A 21,275-nucleotide genomic window follows, 5' to 3' on the forward strand; every position below is an offset into this window, starting at 1 on the left:
GGGCAATGTATTGAAAGATGGAGGTTTAGTGAGATTCAGATCAAAATCTAGTTTAAGGGCTTTGGAGCTTTGTGACTCAAAGATAGCAAGAAATACATGTTATGTTGAAATAACATGATCTAGTCTCAGAATCTTTAAAAACACAGAGTGATTTTTATTGCACACTCTCAACACCAAAGACCACTTTATTGTGGCTTGGGAACCAGGGGAAATATATTATGGCTATGGAAGGATTTCCCACAACAGTAACTCGTTTAGCTGGAGACACATACTAATGAAACTGGCAAGTTGGAGAGAATTTTGTGAAATGCCACAGGGTGGTTTGTATGGCTCAATGAGATTACCTTGGACCCTAAACTCTCTCCTTATGAACTGCTAACATATCAGCAAGGCAGCTTGACTAGCCAAGACCCCAATTGCACTTCAAACTTTTCCTAAATTACAGGAAGGGTAAGGAAAATGTCAATCTCTACTTTGTTGTGATTTGGAGCCTGGTCTGGCCTACAGACTAGGATAATCTGTTCCACTCTATTAAAGGAAAGGGAAAATCCATTCCATCTCCACTAATACATTTCATCTCTATTAAAAGAAATAGAAACTGGTTAAACAGGAAGATTTTTATCTCTGTCTGAAGTAAAGTTCTTAGACAAGCTTGCTATTGGGGCCGGAGGAAGCAAACTGAAAAGTGGAATCTGTTCTCTTCCACACCCTTTTTATCTTCTTCCCAGTGCTTATTACTGTATGTAAATACTTTAACTATATCATCATGTACTTAACGGCAGGGAAGAATATGGGGCATTATACCACTAGTGCTTTAAATCATAAAAGTTCTGTTTAAACAAATGGCATTCCTTTAACACATAATCATCCTTTAGGATATATATGATTCCTTGAAGAAAGGTCAAAGGCAAACCTTCTAAACCCAACTAGAAAATAGGTTTAAAGACAGTGCAGTCCTGTTCCTTTGTTAACACCTATTATTTGCATTATAGAGGACATGAAGGATACAGGTTGTCTTTCTAGTCCAAAAAGAGTCTTGTCATGTCAGGTTCCCTTTCAAACCCTTTCATTTGTGTAGAGTTATTTAATTTAGCTGAGAAACCCTGTAAAATTCCTGCAAGCCATAAGATTCTTCCACATGAAAAGAGGCTCTCTCCCATCCTTTACATCCCATCCTTCATTCCCACTTGTCCTGTCCAGGACTCACCAACATTTCCCACGTGTTTCTCCTGAATGCTCACCCTAAATGGGAATAAATCAAATTAGTGCCATTGTCTTCAGTGTATAGGAACTTCATTGCTGCTCTTGGACTTCACCTTTTATAAGAACTTAGCTTAGAAACATCACTCTTTTTTTTTTTTCTTTTCTCATAGCATTAGATGTTGCATTCTTTACAAAACAGTTAGCATCCTCAGGGGCAATTAAAATACAAATGTTGAACATTTCCACGCATCCACTTTTATTTTCCTGGAGACAGTAAAACACAGCTACAGCCCAAAGGCTAAAGAGAATTCATTACTGTGCCTGTTGTTATCCTCTAATGTCATCATAAATTAGTTGGAAGTCTTTACTCCCAAGCTAAAGATCAAAGAGATCCTCTGAGGTTAAAGTTTTGTTACAACAAGATGTCCTCATAGCATCCTCCTTTCAGAGACTCTGCAGGCTTGGAAATACCCACACCTCGAAGGTCCCCATTTTGAGTCATACACATTTCCCTAGGCAGTGGTGAAAATCAGTAATATTGAAGGTTTCCTTTCTCACCTTCTTTCTAAGTCTGTTCTTATTGATCAGAATTTAGAGAGCTCACCTTCTTCCTTCTATGGCAATTACTCATCTATTATAATGATTTATAATCATTTAACAATTATAATAATAACATATTATAAAATATATTTTTATTACACATCGACTAAGAATTGCAGTCACCTTCTGTTTCAGATCCCTTGCATTGTCTGATTCACTCAATGTTATTTAACATTTCTATTACATTAGGACACACAGATCCACCCAAGAAAGGAAGCTTCATTGTGTTCAATACTGTGATCTAACACATAATAACAGAAAATCCTTTCTCATAAAGGCCAATAATCTAAAAAGACAGAGGTTGAAAAAGGACAGGACAAGCATTTCCAAGAGCCGGGGACCATGGAAGACTCACAGCTAACCTGGTGCTCTTTAAAGCATGCTAAGGTGTCCCACCCGACCTCCGGCCACTGCTCCAGACAGAAGTGGCTCTCTTGTGAGTCCACTACTGTGTTTACTAGCCCTATGGCTAGCCTGCTGTCTAGAATAGCACTAGACACCTATGATTAGGAAGAGGAATTGAGGGTCTATGGTAGGATGCAATTCCACTTTAAGACATCTGAATGTAGGTGTATATGTGAAGTTACCTCCATCTACGTGAGGTGTCCAACCTCTCGTTACAGCAGGTGGAGGTCTGGTCAGTACAGTCAATGTAATCTAAAGAGTAATTCAGCTGACAAACCACTAGGTATTTATTTAATGGTAAATGCAATTTTTTCTAGTATTTATTGACTCTTTTTACTAATGCCTTAATTCCAACACATGAGTACCTAGCAACATGATATCCTTTGGGATATCTTACCTGGCCTCCAGCCCTGCTCAAGCTGGACATTCATTCACTGCAGTTCCTTTGCCATATCTGCCAGACCCATGTTGAAGGCTCAGGTACTCTGTAATGGTTTTAGACACATACGTGTGAACTATTGCATTGAACCTTAAATAACTGTGGACTTAGGTACCACAGGCATGCGTAGACAAACTGAATCTCACGCGGAGTCTCTAGCAGAGAAAGGAACTCAATTCCTGTCCGCTGATCACTGTGCCCTAACCATGAGACTTCATTCTTGAACGTAACAACGTCTCTAGTAAGTTAGAAGAGAGATCTGTCTAGACACTTTTTCTGTTGCTGTCAGTGGTCAATAATACGTACCCATAAAAACTGTGAGGACAGCAGAAATGTGCGGTGATAATTCCCAGAACAATCTCCCAATGGCCTACAACTCAGGGCATTAGCTGTTGATGATTCAGAACTGGTGGGTTTGTATTTAATAAGTTTATCAGAAGTGCTTTGGTTCCATGCAAGTTTTTGATGTCAATGAATTTTTGTGGTAATTTCTGGAACACTTTTATGGATTTCTTATATTATTTTTATCTAATTGCTTTTTTCATTTGTTTTTCCAAACCATTACTGTACTCATTTAAGTGTGTGTCTCAAATCTCACTTTGGAAATGGGCAAGTTTAAACCTATGATTTCAGTTGCACTGTCTAGTATAACTTTGGGGTAATTATGATACCCCAAAAATATACCGAGCAATTTTTAAAGTGTTTAAACAAAGCTTATTGTAGTGACAGAATGCCTCTTTGCCAAAAATAGCAACCTATCAATGGGGTGTCTGAAGGTCATATTGAGGATTTTCAAAGGACTGCTGATTTGTTGTGCTTCTAATTTTTTTTTTTTTTAAATGTATGATGTAGAACAATTTAGAGAGGTCTGATTTTCAGAAAGAGTGTGAAATCCATGCATCTTTTCAATTTAGGTACCAGCATTATTATCTTGCTGGTGTCTTTGATAGCATAGCAAAAAGGCCCTGAAAGAGTTTCTCATGTTTCCCATTGACTGTGGAAGTACAGCATTCAGTCATTCTGAAGAGCGTTTCTGTTCTGATTTAAGATCTTTTGCCTAGAATTTCAGATAATATCTCCAACTGAAGATAATTTCTTATCCAAGAAAATGCCTTCAGGATTACTGTTTCAGACCAGGAAATAATAATGAGAATAATGTACTTAAAAAACAAAGATGAGTTTTCTGCAGCTATATCCATCATCCAGGCAAATAACTTCTTCTAGACTCTGATATTTGGGAACCAGTTAGGTTTGTTCAGTTACATAAGGTTATGTTACATACCTTGCTTTTTTCTGTGCTTCCAGTTGGAGATCAAAAAGTGGGTAGTGTGCCCTGAACCTGGAAAAAATGTTCCTATGATGATAAACTGTAAGGGCTCTTTTTGCTGTTGTAGTTTTTTTTCCTCTGAAGTTGTGAGAAATACAACATATAAGGATCAACTTCTAGAGCAGTAACTTATTTCTTTATTTTCCTTTTGCAGACTGAGATACTGATAGGGTAGGTGGCATGTTAGCTCCCAGATGCTTCTAGAAGTAATTGTTAGTGTTCCATGACATCACACATCCTAACTATCTGACATGTACAAAAAGCAAGAGAGGAGAATACTTTTAATTCTGGAATACTTTTCATTCTAAATGTAAAAATCAGGCAGATCTCTGTCATGGTTATTCTGCTCTTCACTACACTTGTGCTTAAATTAGGTGATTTTCTTATCATAAAATTAATCCCAGTTTACATTTTGAAGATGTCTTCTATTTACTAAAGTGGTTTAAGGAAAATGAATCTATCAATATTTTCTGATAACTGAATCCCCAAAGTAATTAGTTTCATATTACTTTCAATGTTTTCTTCTAAAACAGAGGTGTTACCCAATTATTTTTGCACTCTTCATATTTGCTGTTGCAATAAAGTGAGTTTTCTTTCTTTCTTTTTTTTTTTTTTTAAATTATTATTATTTAAGCTCTCATCACAACCACTTCTTTTAATATCATGTATTTAAATACTTTGGTCCCCCAAATCCACCTTCAAGCACCAGAAACATTACTTCCAAGATGTCTGGCTACTGATGATATTTCTTTTAGTGCCCAAAGTCCAGATGTTTCCATGATATTAGAAAGAAATTATCAGAAGCCTTTCCATCTACTTTTCCTACATCAGCCCTTTCACCCTGATACTGTATTTAATGAAACACCAATATGTTTGGGGGAAACAAGGGATTCGATACGGTTCAAAAGCCTGGAAAGAAAAACATGGAGCTTCTAACTTTTTCCAGAATGCTCTGCTTTATAGAGTATTTCAACCCAGCAGCTGCTGAGAGTCTGAAGCTATTATTGCCATATATGTAAAATAAATCAAATAAGTTGTCAATATAGCAAAACTACTTGTCAAGTCATTAGGAATGGGGTTTTTTTCTGCTTAAATACAATTGTGTGCTTCTGAGCTACAAAACCAGATTTATTTTTTTCCCCCCCAAAATTAAAGGAATCAAGAGAAAGAAACAGGCATTTCTGGGATGTGATGTATCTGACTAAAGTAGACATCTAAAATAGATCAGATGTGCCACGTCTGTTCCTATCCACTGGCTCCGTAAAAGGAACTGAAGCTGACTGTTCAGATGTAGAATTCTGCACTGCAGAATTTATTTAAACTAATTTTAGCAGTGTAATCCATTTTGAGATGAAGACATCTATACGAGTATATTAGGGGTCTACAGTACCATATCACAGTAAAGTTGAACGTGTAGGGTAAGGGAAAAACTTTTATTAGAACATCAGATAGGGAAAAGACAAGACGTTCTGCATGTTCCCTTTTTTAGGCTCGAAGCAGAAGCAGCAAACTTCGGGCTAAAGAATAAATTGCTGTGACAAGTTAATTCTGTTAATCAATTAGACAATTCAAGAGAACAAGGTGATTACTGAAAGCTGACAATGCCTTGCCTGCAGAGGAAGACAAAAAAGCAAACAAACAATCATGCCTACAATTTAGCCTGGAGGGAACACTCACATTCTCTTCTGACCCCAAATCTAAGTAGCAGTTGAACTTTGAGCACAGCAGCAAGTCACATCAACCAGCTGTTTTCAATTCCACACAGGATTTCACTGTCCAGACTACTGTCTCTAGCCTGAAAGATGTGAGGATGTGCTTCCAGCAGCCGTTCATCAATTTTTCTACTCTACTGCAAAGATGCACACAATGCTGGAGGTGTGCAATTTTTTTTTTTTATTCCATACCTACCCAAAATAGAGAGAATGAATAAGCTTTGTTCAGCATCCAGCCTGCCAACCCGCTAACCTGGAACATCATTTTGAGGGTGAGAGATGGTTATAGAATAACACACTTTGGCTGTTGTTTACCAGATAATAGAAGCCATCACAGAAAGAGGAAATTCCGAGTGGCACTTCCCTGACAGCTAATCTCTGGCAAGCTGTCAGGTGCAAACTGTGTGGAGTGTTTCCCCAGCATGGGAGCAGACCCTACCGACAGTTCAACGAGCCCTTCGAAGCACATCGCTCTGCAAAAACCTGACCTGCAGGGCAGCCTCCTATCGACTAGTCTGATGTGTGCTAATTGTGTACCAAAAGCATTAAATTAGCAAGGCAATCATCTTCCATTTGCTTTTTCTCCTTCTCTCTCTCTGTTTTCTAATTTGCTTGAATCATGCACTCAAGAGGAATTTTTAGACGAGGAAGCTTGTTAGCTAAAATATACTTCTCCATTCACTTGATTTCATCTGCCAAAAGCCTCAAGCAATAGTGCAAGTAAGGACAGATAAAAGGATAGTAATTAGAGCATATCGTGATTATTTTTTTAAAATAATTTTTGTGATAACGAAAGGTTTTTTATTGCTACTTATCTTTCATTTTGGAAATCAAAAAGGAATGATTTCATAACTTCTGACCTCAGGTGTATAAAGACGGAAGATTCTTCTCCTTGGTACCTGGCTCCTTGAGATGGTAATGAAATAATTTTACTGCTGACTGTTCTTCAGATTGTTATACCTCCAGTAGTGAGACAAGAGTTCCTGTGGACTTAATGCAGTAGTCAAAGATTTGGAACCTCTTCCATCTTTTCTAGAATAAATCAGATCTTCAGTGAAGTCAACAGAGACACACCAGTGTTACAACATGGTATATATGCAGCGCAGTTTGCATATATATCATATATAAGTTTGCATCTATATGTGAAGTTTCCAAATACTTTCCTCATTTTGTTGTCTGTCTTAGTTTAAATACCAGATGGATATAGGTTCTTGAAAGGTAAATAAAATACAGTGAAACAAGTACATTAGATTTAAGGAAAGCAAATTCATAGTCTTAAAAAGAAAAAATCAAGAAAGGGAGAGGAGGAAAAATTGAATTGTATGTGTGTGAGTAGGCCTCCTCACACCCATTGATTCAGTCTCTTTACCTATGGGTAAAGAGTAATGCTGAAATGCTATATATTTTCCTTTAAGAAAAGTATAAGAAGCCGAGCGAGGTAAAGTCAGAAGGAAAGAATCATTCTACTGATATTCTAGTTATTTTGTCTATCTCAAATTTGATGAGACACTTGAAGTAAGCATAGACTGGAATACTTTAAGCACAAAGACTTTCATTTCTATAGAAAACAGCTGTGAAACATAGGCAGCTGTCTGAACTGGAAGTGCCTTGTTTCAAAAACTGGCACGCTACTCCCTGCCTTCAATGAGGGTTTTTTCACCCACCCAGCCATCTCATAGAAAGGCAGCGTAGCATTGTGAGAACAGTGCAGGGAGTTTCTAGACGGTGTTGGTCGGTTTATTAATACAAATGTCGGAAGGGCCAATCGGGGATAATGCTGTCTTTGAGTTGCTGCTCACAAACAGGGAAGAACTGGTGGCAAATGTAGCTGCAACAGTGAACATGAGATGATTGAGTTGTAGTGGAAGGCTGGGAAGGCAAGCAGAAGAGCCAGGAGTAGATTTAGGAGAGCAGATTACGATTTGCTTGGGGAATTCCTAGCATTATGTGGGGAATTTGGGAATTTCAGCAGAAGAACCTTGTGGCTAAGCAAGACACTTCTCGATGACCCTAAACAGAGAGACAGTATGGAAGTGAAAACAAGGACAGGTGGTAAAGAAGAAATATCAAAGCAGAGTTCCGGATTTTATGTACAATATAAGAAGGCCAAAGGCTAGATGAAGTCTGGGAAGGAGCTACCATTGGTGAGCAACAGTTTAGAAACTACACACAGAAACTGGATGCATCCAGATCCTTGGGACTGTACGGGATAGACCCAAGAGTGCTGGAAATGTTGTCAATGTGATTGTGAGATTATTGTCTATAATTTGTGGAAAATTGCTATAATTGGAAGACGTTCTTGACCACTGGAAAAAAGCTAACATTACACCGATCTTTAAGGAAGTTAAACTTCATGGAACTGGAAGCTGGTCTGTCTTATTCCATCACTGGAAATATGATAAAGCAAATACTTTTTGAATCCATCTCCAAGGACAGGAAGGAGAAAATGGTAACCAGGAGCAGTGAAAAATGGATTTACCAAAGACAGATCATTCTTGAAGATCCCAATTTCCTTCTGCAAATGTGCAAGTAAGTCTTTGAATGGAGGTTATACCTACTTTGATTTCCTAAGGCTTCTAATGCCAACTCCACCAGTATTCTCACTGGGAAGCATGGCATGGAAAGGAAGACTGTAAGACAGGTTGCAAGTTGGCTGGACCAATGGACATGAGAGGAAATAAATAATAGCCTAATATGCCAGTGTTGGCAGGTAACAAGCAGAGTAACCAAGGGATGGTTATGGTTATTGTTCAATATCTGCATCAATTTTATGGGTAATGATGCAGAATATAACCCACAGATAAGTCACAGATAATGCTAAATAAATAAGGATAAGTGCCTGCCTTGCTGTAATGCAGAGCTTTAATCCAGAGATACCTTGTGAGAAGGCCAACAGAAACCTCATGGAGTTCAGGAAAGAGTGAAAAGTTGTGTAATAACCCAGACACCAGCACAGTCTGGGACCTGACTGGCTGAGTAGCAGCTGTGCTGAAAATGACCTGGTAACCATGAGGCTGACTATAAGCCAACACTCTGTTTTCATTCTAAGTAACACAAATCGCATATTTGGCTACAGAAGAAGAATGGGACCAGTGGATTGACGGAAAGCCTTATTCCCCTCTGCTTGGCACTGCAGATGTCACAGATGGAATAAATCTCTGAGTCTTTACTCCCCTGTCAAGAATGATGTTAAAAAATTGAAGAGGGCAAGAAAGAAGGCTACTAGGATAGTTAAAGTCCTGGGGCTTAGGTCTTATGAGGAGAAGTGGAAGGAAAGCCATAAAGGGGGGACTTAATTGCAGCCTTCAGCTACCGGAGGGACAGTTAAAGAGGCAATGCAGACAAACTCTCTTGTTAGTCACAAAAGATAAAACAAGGGACAATAACTCCAAATTACAATTTGGGAGGTTCAGAATAGATATTAGAAAGAAACTTCTTTGCCAGGAAAGATGGTGGTCCTGGAGCAGGGCATCTGAAGAGGCCATGGAATACCCATCCTTGAAGGTTTTCAAGGCTTGGCTGGGCAAAATCACTTCTGTCTTTACCGAGTGCTGGCAATATTCCCACTTCAAGCAAGCTGTTCGAATTGCAACCTCCACAGGTCCACAGCTAGAAATTTCTAAAAGAAATAGAATTATAGAATCATTTAGGTTGGAAAAGACCCTTAAGATCATTGAGTCTAACTGTAAACCTAACACTGCCAAGTCCACCACTAAGCCATGTCCCTTGCAGTGAGGGGCCCAAAACTGAACACAGTATTCAAGGTAGGTCTCACCAGTGCCAAGTACAAATGAGAGATGCTTTTTGGTTTTCAAGTGCTGCTGGTGTTAGTGACAGCACCAATTCAATATGGCAAAGCAGGAAGATATCCAGAGAATATAGTCTATATTGTCATGCTTCTGTAGGAACACTCGATTGATAGTTTTGTGGCTTAATAGCTAAGAAAAATAGATATGCAAACATTTCAGACAGATAAAAGTATATATGCATCTTTTTCCTGCTTCCTCCTCAGTAAATTGTCCTGTAGTGGAAGTAGAGTGTAAACCTGAAAATCCAGGGCACATCTCAGGACACAGTGGGTTCAGTCAAGTTTCTCTTCTATCTGCATAACAAAGATTGTCATTGCACCTGGAATTCTGGTTGCCATTTCAGCAGGTAATTATTTGGTTCAATGAATGCTTGTTAGGTTAGACATCAGGAAAAAAACTTTCAACCATCAAGGGTAGTTACCCACTGCACTATGCATGCTTTTGTGAGCATGAAATCTTCTGCCATCACTGCAGGTTTTAAGAATGGGATAGTCAATCATATGTCAAGAGTGATTTAGATAAAGTTTGACCCTGCCTTAGGTCAGAAATATGGAAGAGATGGTCTTTTGAGTTCTCCTCCAGAGAGCTGCATCTATGAATCTAAATTTCTACTATCGGATTTCTATGATTTTCTATGAATATTTAACTGCTGTCTAGGTCCAAGGCATATTGAGATAAAAAATTACATTCCTGGAGGGTGATTCAGTCCAACCTAAACAGAGGTAAGCATTTTACTAAAGGAAGTGGGTGAGGGTGAATATATCTGAAAAATTGATTTCTCAGTTCATCTTCTTAGCAAGAAGCCATGAAGATGGATTGAATCATTGGGATAAGTTATTTGTTTTGCCATCACAAGTGTTTTGATGTACTGGAGATAAAAAAGCTGCCTTGTAACTAAGAAACTTTTCCCAAAACAATGAATTCTCAGACAGCAGGGAAGGTGGGAGCACTGCAAAGAAAAATTGGTATTTGGCATTTTCAAAATTATGAAATAGTAGGTTTATGAAATTAAAATTACATATTAGCTTAGATTTGTCAGAAACAAATGTTCTATAACGTGACTCTTAATAATTTTCCTAGTAGTTGATTGTAGATGTCCATAGTAATTCTATTTCTGAGATAGCTGTTCACCCAGGAATTCTTTTTACTCTTCTTTTAATCTCTTAAATCATTTAAGCCATCTAATAATGATTAAAAGGAAAAAAAAAATGGTGTGTGACACACACACACATACAGTTGCATGCCACAGTGTTTTTTGGTTTTAATATTTTTTTTTACAATGAAAAGGCAAGTCACATATTGACACCATAAAAGAGAGGTTATATGCCAGAGTTGGAAATGTACAGCTAGTGTCTTGATCGCATCCGGGACTTACATCAAACGTTATTAAAATTTTTATAAAGATTTCTACTCTCTTCAGCAATGGAAGTGGAAGATTTGCATTTCTTTAAAAAGCATAATATTCTCAGAAGATTCTCATTCCAGACTAAAGTCTTACATTAATTCATGTAAAAGTAATTTTCCAATAAGCCAGCCCATGGTGACATGCTTAGGTTTTGCCATCTCCTGCACAGCAATTGAGGGCAGCTGTAATTCACCAGTGATGCCAGTCAATAAGGGGAATATCTTGTGAGCTCAACAGTGGTCTGTTGAAGAGAAGGGCAAAGAAATACTTACTGTGTTAGTAGTAAAGTATTTGGGTTTGTCATGATACTGCAAAGCATAAATACAGTACCACACTGTTAGTAATTTAATATACCAACAACAGTACTGAATTAATTGAACATCTACTGAAGCTATGCAAATCTTTGGTTAAGTGACATTTGATCAAAATTTGTGCATTGCAGTAGAGGAATCCAGGTTTTTGTATTGTTTCTTGTGACCTTGTGCTGTACTTTGAAGTTGTTATCTCAGCACCTTTTCTTCCTTTCTTCCCCAGTCCTCTATCTCCATCAGTTACTTTTTGTACACTTCTGGGTTTCACTGGGATCTAATGTCTTCCACCTGATAAGAGACTTTATCACATCTGCCACAGATAGTCAACCCTGATTTTGTATTTCTGCTTACCTGCTGGGGTCTCCAAAACACCTCATCACTAAATTGGGCTAGATACAAGTAACAGTCCCTGTTACAAGATGAAACCTCCTTGTTTTTGAGCTTTGCAACTCTCAGGGCAGGTTGTTCGGGGTGCACAACACTAATCTGCATAGCAATGTCTCTCACTGATCGTGTAAAAAGAATTGCAAAAGTCTTGTAAGAATCTTCGCCTGCAAATACAGCTACTTCCTACCCAGGTGTCATACAGGTGCATTCTGTGGTGTTGTGCCCAAGATAATAAACCTTTCTGAAAGTCTAAAGAATGTTAGATCAATCCCAGCACCACACTAACCATCTGATCATGCGGGGCTTGTGTCCAGTTGGATCAATACGTCGTCAGCAAATGTGTGCTCTTTGCGTTTTCTGTGCAATCATAAGCTTTGCCAGCCAATTAGCTAGGAGTGGTCAGAAAAGATGAATGGCTTTACCTAAGGAAAAGTATGTAAATTATGCATAGTTGCTGGCAGACTGAAAAGCAGAGGTTCTAAGCAATTAGCGACTCTAAAATACAAATCGTTGTGGTCAAAGTGTGTAATTATATAAAATTGATCTCCCATGTAATGCTTTGACAGAAAGGACCGTGCTTCTTCAATATATCTCTACCCACACAGAACTCCCAACCACCCACCTTCACTCCCTAAGCTATCACCTCACCAGCCAATACCACAGCAATCTGGAACAGGGAAAGGGAAGTTTATGCCATCTGAGTATATGGCATGACAAAGCCAATTTCTGGTCTATACAGTCCAGTTCAGGATCTGAGCCACCGAAGGACATAAGATGATAAAATCAGACCAGAGAAAAAGAATGGCCCTCAAAAGGAATAAAAGAATAAATACTTTGAAACTGAAGGTGAAAACCAAATAAAATTGAATGTAAACCCCCAGTTGTAAGAGGGCGGGCAATCAGTCATTGAAATAATCTGTCATGGGATATGATAAGACCTTTACTCTTAAATGTCTTCAAGTGAGGACTGAACCGCATAGCCTGTTATTCCAAAACTCATCAACCCTGATATTAATGAAGCTGATTTTAATAGAACCACAAAATCATAGAATGGTTTGGGTTGGAAGAGACCTTAAAGATCATCTGTTTCCAACCCCGCTGCCATGGGCAGGGACACCTTCCACTAGACCAGGTTGCTCAGAGCCCCATCCAACCTGGCCTTGACCACTGCCAGGGATGGGGCATCCACAGCCTCTCTGGGCAATCTGGTCCAGTGTCTCACCACTTTCACAGTAGAGAATATCTTCCCAATACCTAATCTAAATCTAGCCTCTTTCTGTTTAAAATCGTTACCCCTTGTCCTATCACTACACTCCCTGATCAAGTGTCTCTCCCCATCTTTCCTGTAGGTGCGCTTTAAGTACTGGCTGCTATAAGCTCTCCCTAGAACCTTCTCTTCTCCAGGCTGAACAACCCCAATTCTCTCAGCCTATCCTTACAGAGGAGGTGCTCCAGCCCCAGTGTCACCATTTTGAACAGTAACATTTTTCCTGTAATGGAGGAAGCTAAACTGCATGGTTGCAATAATCTGTTGCATCTCAAAAATCTATGAATAAATTTTTAATGAACGCTGACTCCGAAAGAGGAATATTTTTTCACCAGCTGCAGCTATCTAAATTTCACTGTTTAGTCTATGAGAAATTGTGTCAGACTCTCCCTGTAGTCAGAACAGACATACAGGTATATCCAGAACCTGAGTATTTCATTCTTCAAAAAGCTCCTAACAAAGGTGTGGTGAGGAGCTGGACTATAAAACAAGTAAATTTAGAGGAAGCTCAGCTTTGTCCTCAGTTCCACTTAGACTGTATCTACTGAGGACCAGGTGAAACTGGAAGAAGCTGGATGTGAATATCTGCAGATAGAAACGTCCCAGCTGTGCATTAACTTCAGGTTCCTCATGCTCTGGGACTTGTAAACATGCCGGAAATAAATTCCCATCTTAGACACTAATCCCTGGTATTATTTCTTTGTATTATCTTGTCTGTAGTGTAAAACTCAGTCCTCGATTTTTTCTCCCCACTTTGAGAATGTCATTAATGCTAATTGTGAACTTGGCTGTGATTGCATATTGCTTAGTTTGATGCTAATGAATTTGAATAGTAATTTGTACTATATTGAATTAGCATCATATCTCAGAGCCCATGGAGAATTGAACGCTAAAGCTTTCATCATCCTTTTCTTCTCTTTTTACCAGCCAGGACTTGTAGCTTTTCTGCTATTTGTAAACCATTTAACAGTCTGCTTACTGCCCAGCTAAGATGAGTTTATCACTACTGACAAAAGCACTGTAATATCTTATTACCAGCTAAATATAGACTCCTTGTTTAAAAATCAGAATGAGTTAATGTTAGTGCTATTCTCTGGAATGTGATCATGTATTAATTATTATGAAAAGTTGTAATCATTGTGTTAATTTATGTTGCAGAAAATGCATGCTTACCCACAGAAGTCTAACTGTTGCACAGTATCCAAAAGGCATGTTTGTTAAGGTCACAGTTCAGAAGAAAATTAGCCTTTTGCTTTTTAGATCATATACGGAACTTAAACGCATCCCATGTCCTCTGGGATGACTTAAGCAAAAGCAAAATTAAATGCATATAACATAAGAACAAAATCTGTGTAAACACATTATCCAGTGAGGGAATGTGAATTTTATGCACTTATCAATATTAACAAAAATTACATGCTTGGGCTGAAATTGTTAGAAGCAGATGGAAAATAAATAAGTCATTTGGGCCATTAAAGATTTTGCTCATTTTTTTGAAACCTCTTTTTGAAACACTTTTTTTTGGAGAAAAAAAGGTCAGTCACTGAGACCAATGACCTTCTACACATTTAGGTGAAGAAGAAAGTTGGTCAAAGAGGACAATATACAGAAATCATATTGGAGTTCAGATATAATTTTCAAAAAAATACTAAATTTAAATATACACTGCAGGTTGCTGGCAACAGAACCCAAGGAATAAGGGCTTTCAGGCTCCTCAAGAAGCAGAGTTAATTATTTGCAAATATGTTCATAACATCATAAGTGCTTTAATTGTTGGAAGATCTTATGTTTGAGCCATAGTAACAAACTGTAGTTATATTTAAATTTTGCAAATGAAAAATAAACTTGGATTGCAAATTAAAAAATCAGGAAAAGATTTGAAAGATTTTTGTGGATTTTTACTTTCTTGCCTGAATTAATAATGTATTTCACATTCACCTAAAATATTTTCTACAAAACAAATCGAAATATTTTATTATCTTGCTATGTAATATTTAAAAAAACAATCAAGTGGAAATGATATTTTAAATGATACTTCACAACTCTTCAAAAGAAACTATTTTTTTCTTTTCCAAACAGAATGGGTAGGATAAAGCAACGAAAAAATACTGCATTTGCAACTGCAGCTGTTTAGAACATTAAACTCAAACATTCAAATCACTTCTCTCTTGCTAAATCGTTCCAAAACATCCCAATTGATTCAGTTATTTTCCCAGATCTGGAAATGATGCTTTTAGAATAGTGAGAGGCCATTCCTGAAGGATTCTAATTCTGATTTCTTTAGGTCTTACAGTCGTATTGGAGACTGATCTGTTCCTTATTGCCTTTGCACTCAAGGACATGCATATTTTTCAGTCCTTCCTTCCTCATTGTGGTCTCAGACATATGTGACAATTCATACATATACGTTCTAGAGGTTGCTCTGACATTCTCTGCAACAAATTAAAAAAAATGTTTGAACATATTCTTTGGGGCCGTAAATAAAATAAAGGAATTTACTGAGGGGGGTAAAGCTATTGTCGGATCATGGATATGCCTGTGTGTGTGTAGGTTTCTATGTAATTTTCTCTACTGATTAGAAAAGAAGAAAACCTATAGGCACTGAGTAGATTCATGCTCCTTCCTCTCTAGAAGTGAGATTTATTCCAGAATCAGTCTATTTTAACCGAAGGCAATGTGAAAATTTTCATCTATTCTTCTTGGATGCAATTTTCCATCTTAATTTGCCTAACATGATAGTCACCTTGATATTCATTCTGCATTCCCCCACTATGACTTCCCTACCTGAGTCTTTATGACCTTGAACTAGTCTAAACAATCTCTGAGAAGCTCATCAGTGATTCATGATTGTTCCAACAGAAGTAGAAACAATAGCTGAATGAAAAGGCTGAATTAAATAAGTAATCTATGTGATATTTTTTCAAGCTTGAATCATAGTTTCAGGCTTAAAAAGAACACATGTTGGTTTGAGAATGTATTTTTTTTTTACATCTTCCAATGAATGTCTGAATGTAACAGTAGAGTTCAATATGACCAAAGCATCTGTGATGTTACTGTACCTGCTTTAAATCACTTCTGTCTAGAATGAATATAACTCATTGAACTAAACCTTCAAAGAATGAAACCTGAATTGTACCATCTAAGAATCTTAGCTACTGTCATGGTTTAACCCCAGCAGGCAAAAAAACACCACACAGCCGCTCGCTCACTCACTCCCCTCTGGTGGGATGGGGGAGAGAATCAGGAGGGTAAAAGTGCAAAAACCCATGGGTTGAGATAAAGACAGTTTAATAGGCAAAACAAAAGGTGCGCACGCAAGTAAAGCAAAATAAGGAATTCATTCACCACTTCCCATGGGCAGGCAGGTGTTCAGCCACCTCCAGGAAAGCAGGGCTCCAGCACACGTAACGGTGACTTGGGAAGATAAACGCCATCACTCCAAACATCCCCCCCTTCCTTCCTCTTCCCCCAACTTTATATGCTGAGCATGACGTCCTATGGTCTGGAATATCCCTTGGGTCAGTTGGGATCAGCTGTCCCAGCTGTGTCCCCTCCCAACTCCTTGTGCCCCCCCAGCCTCCTCGCTGGTGGGGTGGGGTGAGAAGCAGAAAAGCCCTTGACTCTGGGTAAGCACTGCTCAGCAGTAACTAAAACATCACTGAATTATCAACACTGTTCAGCACAAATCCAAAACATAGCCCCATACCAGCTACTATGAAGAAAATTAACTCTTTCCCAGCCAAACCCAGCACAGCTACATACCCCATATCAGTTCAAATGTCCTCATCAAAAATTGAAATAACATTTGGCTGTTTTAATCACATTGTTGCAAATATTTGCTTTTGTTACTGTAAACCTGAAAACTGAGTAGGACCAATTCAGGGAAGGGAACAGAGTTCAAAGAAAGTATCAGGAAAGTACATCCAAAAGTAATAGAGGAACAGGCTCCTCAGAGGTCTGATATCAAGAAGATGTCCCCAGGCCATTCTGTCAGAGGGGTGTCTGGAAGCATTAGGTAAGGGCTCAATGATCAGAAGCATTAAAAGTTTGAGTGATATGGGTGGCTTGGAGACTGGAAACACCTACAGGGAAAATGAATTTGCAATGCAGCAGCTTCCTGGTAAGAGATGGGAGGTGGGAAATGGTATGGTCCCTTCGAACTCTATTTCTCCTCCACGTGGGATTTCAGACCACCTCTTTGTGGAGGATTTAGCTAAGTCTAAACTGTTGTATGGGGACATCCCAAGCTCCCTGTTCTTATTTACCCCAATTATACCATGTTTCTTTCCTACTCCATGGTGCAACATTTGGTTCCCAGGGACTGAAGGTACCCAAGAGAGCAAAGGGGGTGCAGAAAAGTGGGGCAATGGTGTGCCCAGGTCCAGCCCTAACCTGAAGTCACAGCATGGCTGAGATATGCACCCACAGAAAACAAAGAGGGCTCCTGAATCCCACAGCTCAGGAATGTTTTTGTGTGATGGACAGTACCATCCGTTACTGCTCTGATCACCCATGCTCTTTCCCTTTCATGATTATATAGCACTGTCAGCTCAGTCTGAGACACGTGCCAGTTCTCCACTATAGACTAGCCTGAGTCTCGTATATTAAATTTTCCAGTATGATGTCTGTTACCTACTTAAATGACTTTAAATGATTAGGGTCCTTTTTTAGTTTGCTTGTATCTGTTCTGTCTTAGTAAAATTAGGTAACAGTATTGCCCTACCTCACAGGACTGTCATGAAGATTACTAAGTTGAAGTGTGAGAGGACATATTTAACCTATCATAAGTGTGTTCAGAGCATGTGCTAATACAGGATTGGGGAAATGAACCTGAAGTGCAGAGCACATCTGCTTTGCCCTGATCTTCAGTAGGCTATTTACCACAGTTCCTCAAGTCAGACTGCAATATGGTGATAAATATAATCACTGAAGATGTCAGACAGCAAACAGCTATTAGTAATACAAAGAGAATGTGTGGCATCAGTGAAAACACTTCTAAAATCCACCCTGCAAAAAAATAAATTAGATTACTAGAAAGGGCTTAGAAAACAGTAATTCAGCTTCCTTAGGCTGTGAAACTCATTGAACATCTTGAAAAGGAGATTAGCAAGTAACTTGATTAAGGTCTATAAGTATGTGTTAAGATTTCTTCACTGGTAAGAGAAAAGATTGCTGATAGCTGACGACTTGGTATCCTGCAGAACACAAGATGCAATGAAATAGTCAAATGCAGGAGCTGTTATATGAAACAAGACAAATTCAGATTATAAATAAAAAACAAATACTCAACCGAAAATAATTAACCACATGCAGAGGTGCAATCGACTCACTCACCTTTACATTAAGACAAGAGATCAGTAATGCACACCCTCGGGAACAGATATGACTGAATGTAAGTATTATGGCTTGTGTTATACAAGAAAACAACTTAGATAAAAATGATCCTGTCTGACTCGAAAACATAAATATGTATTACCTATCAATCTATAATTTGAAGTAGTCTCACTCTATATTTAGCAACATTAGGAACCAGCTGTGGCTTAATTTCACCAGCATGAACATTTATTATGACCTGTAACACAGACCTATGCAGAAACCCTTTTCAGAATTGGGGTCCCTTTCTGCTAGGCAAGCACCATCCTGCCACCAAGTAACATACCTTTTGAGTAACATCTTTAATCCTAAATGGCATCTTTCTGCTGCAAGTCCCCTGCATGTGATAGCACAAAGTTCTTCTCTGACACATTTCAGATCGAAACATGAAATTAATCTTAGCTGAGTTTACGTCTGCAGGCTTATTTCAGTAATTTGACTGTATATGCCTTTTGTCAAATGCATTTGTCATAAAATGGTATTTTCCACAAACCTTCCAGAATAAACAAAATATTTTGTTTATAGAAATAGCCTTGGGTTTAAAGTAGAAAAAAATACACTGATACTTTCTGTTTTCAATGCATTTTTAACAAAAAACATTTTAAAAGTATTGGAATTTTCGATAAAACCAGTATTTTTAAAACCAATAAGTGCCAAAGAAACAGTGTTAACTGTGTTTTGAAGTTATAGCATTTAAAAAATATTTAGAAATCCAAGCCATGAAGAACTGTTTCTTCTTCATTCACATCTCAGTTGCCACTATAATGTTAAACCTGTCCAAGGAACAGACAAAAAATTCAAGTTCTTCTATATAATGAAAAGGATAATAAACATTATTAAAAGATATATTTTTTAAATATATTTAAAGAAATGCAAAATAAGTTAATGGAATATGCCTATGGAAATAGGTCTTCTTTCAGAATCAAGGTCAAAATTTCATCAAGGTCTAGGTGGCCTAAAAAAATAAAGTGTGTCATTTTCAAGACGAAGTGGTGTGGCCATCTGGTTTTGATTTCCAGGGTGCCACACAGAGATGCAAACACCGTGGCTGGTCTTTGATGCAAAGCTTAAACTCATGTTTCCACACTTCAGCTGAAATATCTTGAAACCTCTTCACACATATCCTCTACTTTCAACATAGACGTAATATGTTAATATCACAGAGAAGACTCCTGTCTTTACATTCATTTATCACATGCCCATACTCAGCAATCCACTTCTCATTGTGTAAACAAGGTGAAAGAAAAGCACTAACTCTTTCAAATTAAAATTAAATGTATTCTCTACTCTTTTTACACCTGGGTATTGTCATCAGACATGAAAGCACCATGTACTCTCAATTAACAAACTATAGCTAACAGCAGCTTTCCCTAAGTGTATGACAACATTAAAATTGTTCCTTGAGAACATACAGTTCACATACATCAGTATGCTGCTAAGTCATATATCGTTACTGAAATGGATGTGGAGTGTTATCTCTGTTCAATAGTTGTTCAAGATTTCAGATGTTCACTCATGTTCTGTGGACTTTATTATGATAGTAAAGCATTTATCAACAACAACAAAAAAATCACTTTCAAGTGGAATTCAAGGCTAGGCATTCACTACCAAAAAGCAGCTCATAAATCAGCTTTAAAATATTACTATTCTTCTGTTAAATAATTTCTTTTCCTGATGTATCCAGGCAACTTGTTGACTTCCTTATGCAGACTTGCAAAAGAAATATTACACACTCCTTTGTCAAAGTGAGAGGCTTTGTTGGAACAAGTTTCATGGGAGAGACTTGAAGCCAGCATGGTGATTTGTTTCTGATTAAAGATATTTTGACCACACAAGATATTCCTCCAACCCAACATTCTATCCAGTAATGCTAAAGGCTTCAGGAAAAGTGGTAGAATTCGTACTTTGGATGACTATGAAATAAAACGTATAGTCTTAACAGACATAGAAAGAGCCCTAAGGGAAAGCAAACTCTGTGATTATGTGAAACTTAAAGGTCAGACAACAAGTCGGTGGCCAAGTGAAAATAAGACCCGAATTTTCTGGGTCTTGATACCATATCTTTTCCATTAGAATTTATTTCTGGTATTTTGTCACTACAAATATTCCAACATGAATATCAATCTCTATTATACTTTTGAACTCATTTATACTTTTTTTAGCTTCTACACTGAATAGAGGTTCTGGGAACTAAAAAGCCAGCAATCCCCAGGGCTCTACCTAGCGTATTGGTTGAAATAATAATTGAAAAGAGAAAAACAAATACATTAACAACAATAACATAATGTGCTATCAGTTTCATTCTCTAAGAGCAATGGTAACTTATTAGTCTTTCAGTCTTTACACAAACTATCAGTGACACATCAGCTGAGCCATAATACCTGTTCCTGGGTGCTCATATGCTGTTCCAAAAGATAGCTAATTCAAGCAAGTTGAGCACTTATTCACTGGGGAAGAATTATGCTACATTTGACCTAGACTAAGAGATCACAGACAGCCAAACACTGCAGAAGTGCCAGCAAGTAATGAGTAGCTTCCTCAGCATCCATCAGAGCCTTTAAAATTCTTTGAACATACCAGGAAAATGTCAAAAGAAGCTCTATAGTATCAGGCATTTTGGTTTGCAAAGGGCCTTTGGCAAGGTCACACAAAAAGGACTATTAGAAAAATCTCCTAAGTAGTCGCTATCATAGAAATATTGAGGTTGGCAGGTAGCTCTGGAGATCATCTAGTCCAATCCCTCTGCTCAAAGCAGGGTCGGCTAGAGCAGGTTGCCCAGGACCGTGTTCAGTTGGGTTTTGAATATCTCTAAGGATGGAGACTCCATGGCCTCTCTAAAATTCAGCACTTCCCAAAGTCGGTCAGCAGAAGTAGTTTAGGATTCTGTTGACTAGATCTCCCTTGCTTGTAACAGGAGCTAGGAGAATTATCTTAGATGGAGATTACTAAAGGCGATCTAAAGGCAATACTAAACCCCATTTTGGAAGTCAAGAAGTCAAACAGGACATTAATAGGCACAAGAAGTAGAATACTGAGT

Source organism: Harpia harpyja, chromosome 5, assembly GCF_026419915.1.
Source record: "Harpia harpyja isolate bHarHar1 chromosome 5, bHarHar1 primary haplotype, whole genome shotgun sequence".
NCBI lineage: Eukaryota > Metazoa > Chordata > Aves > Accipitriformes > Accipitridae > Harpia > Harpia harpyja.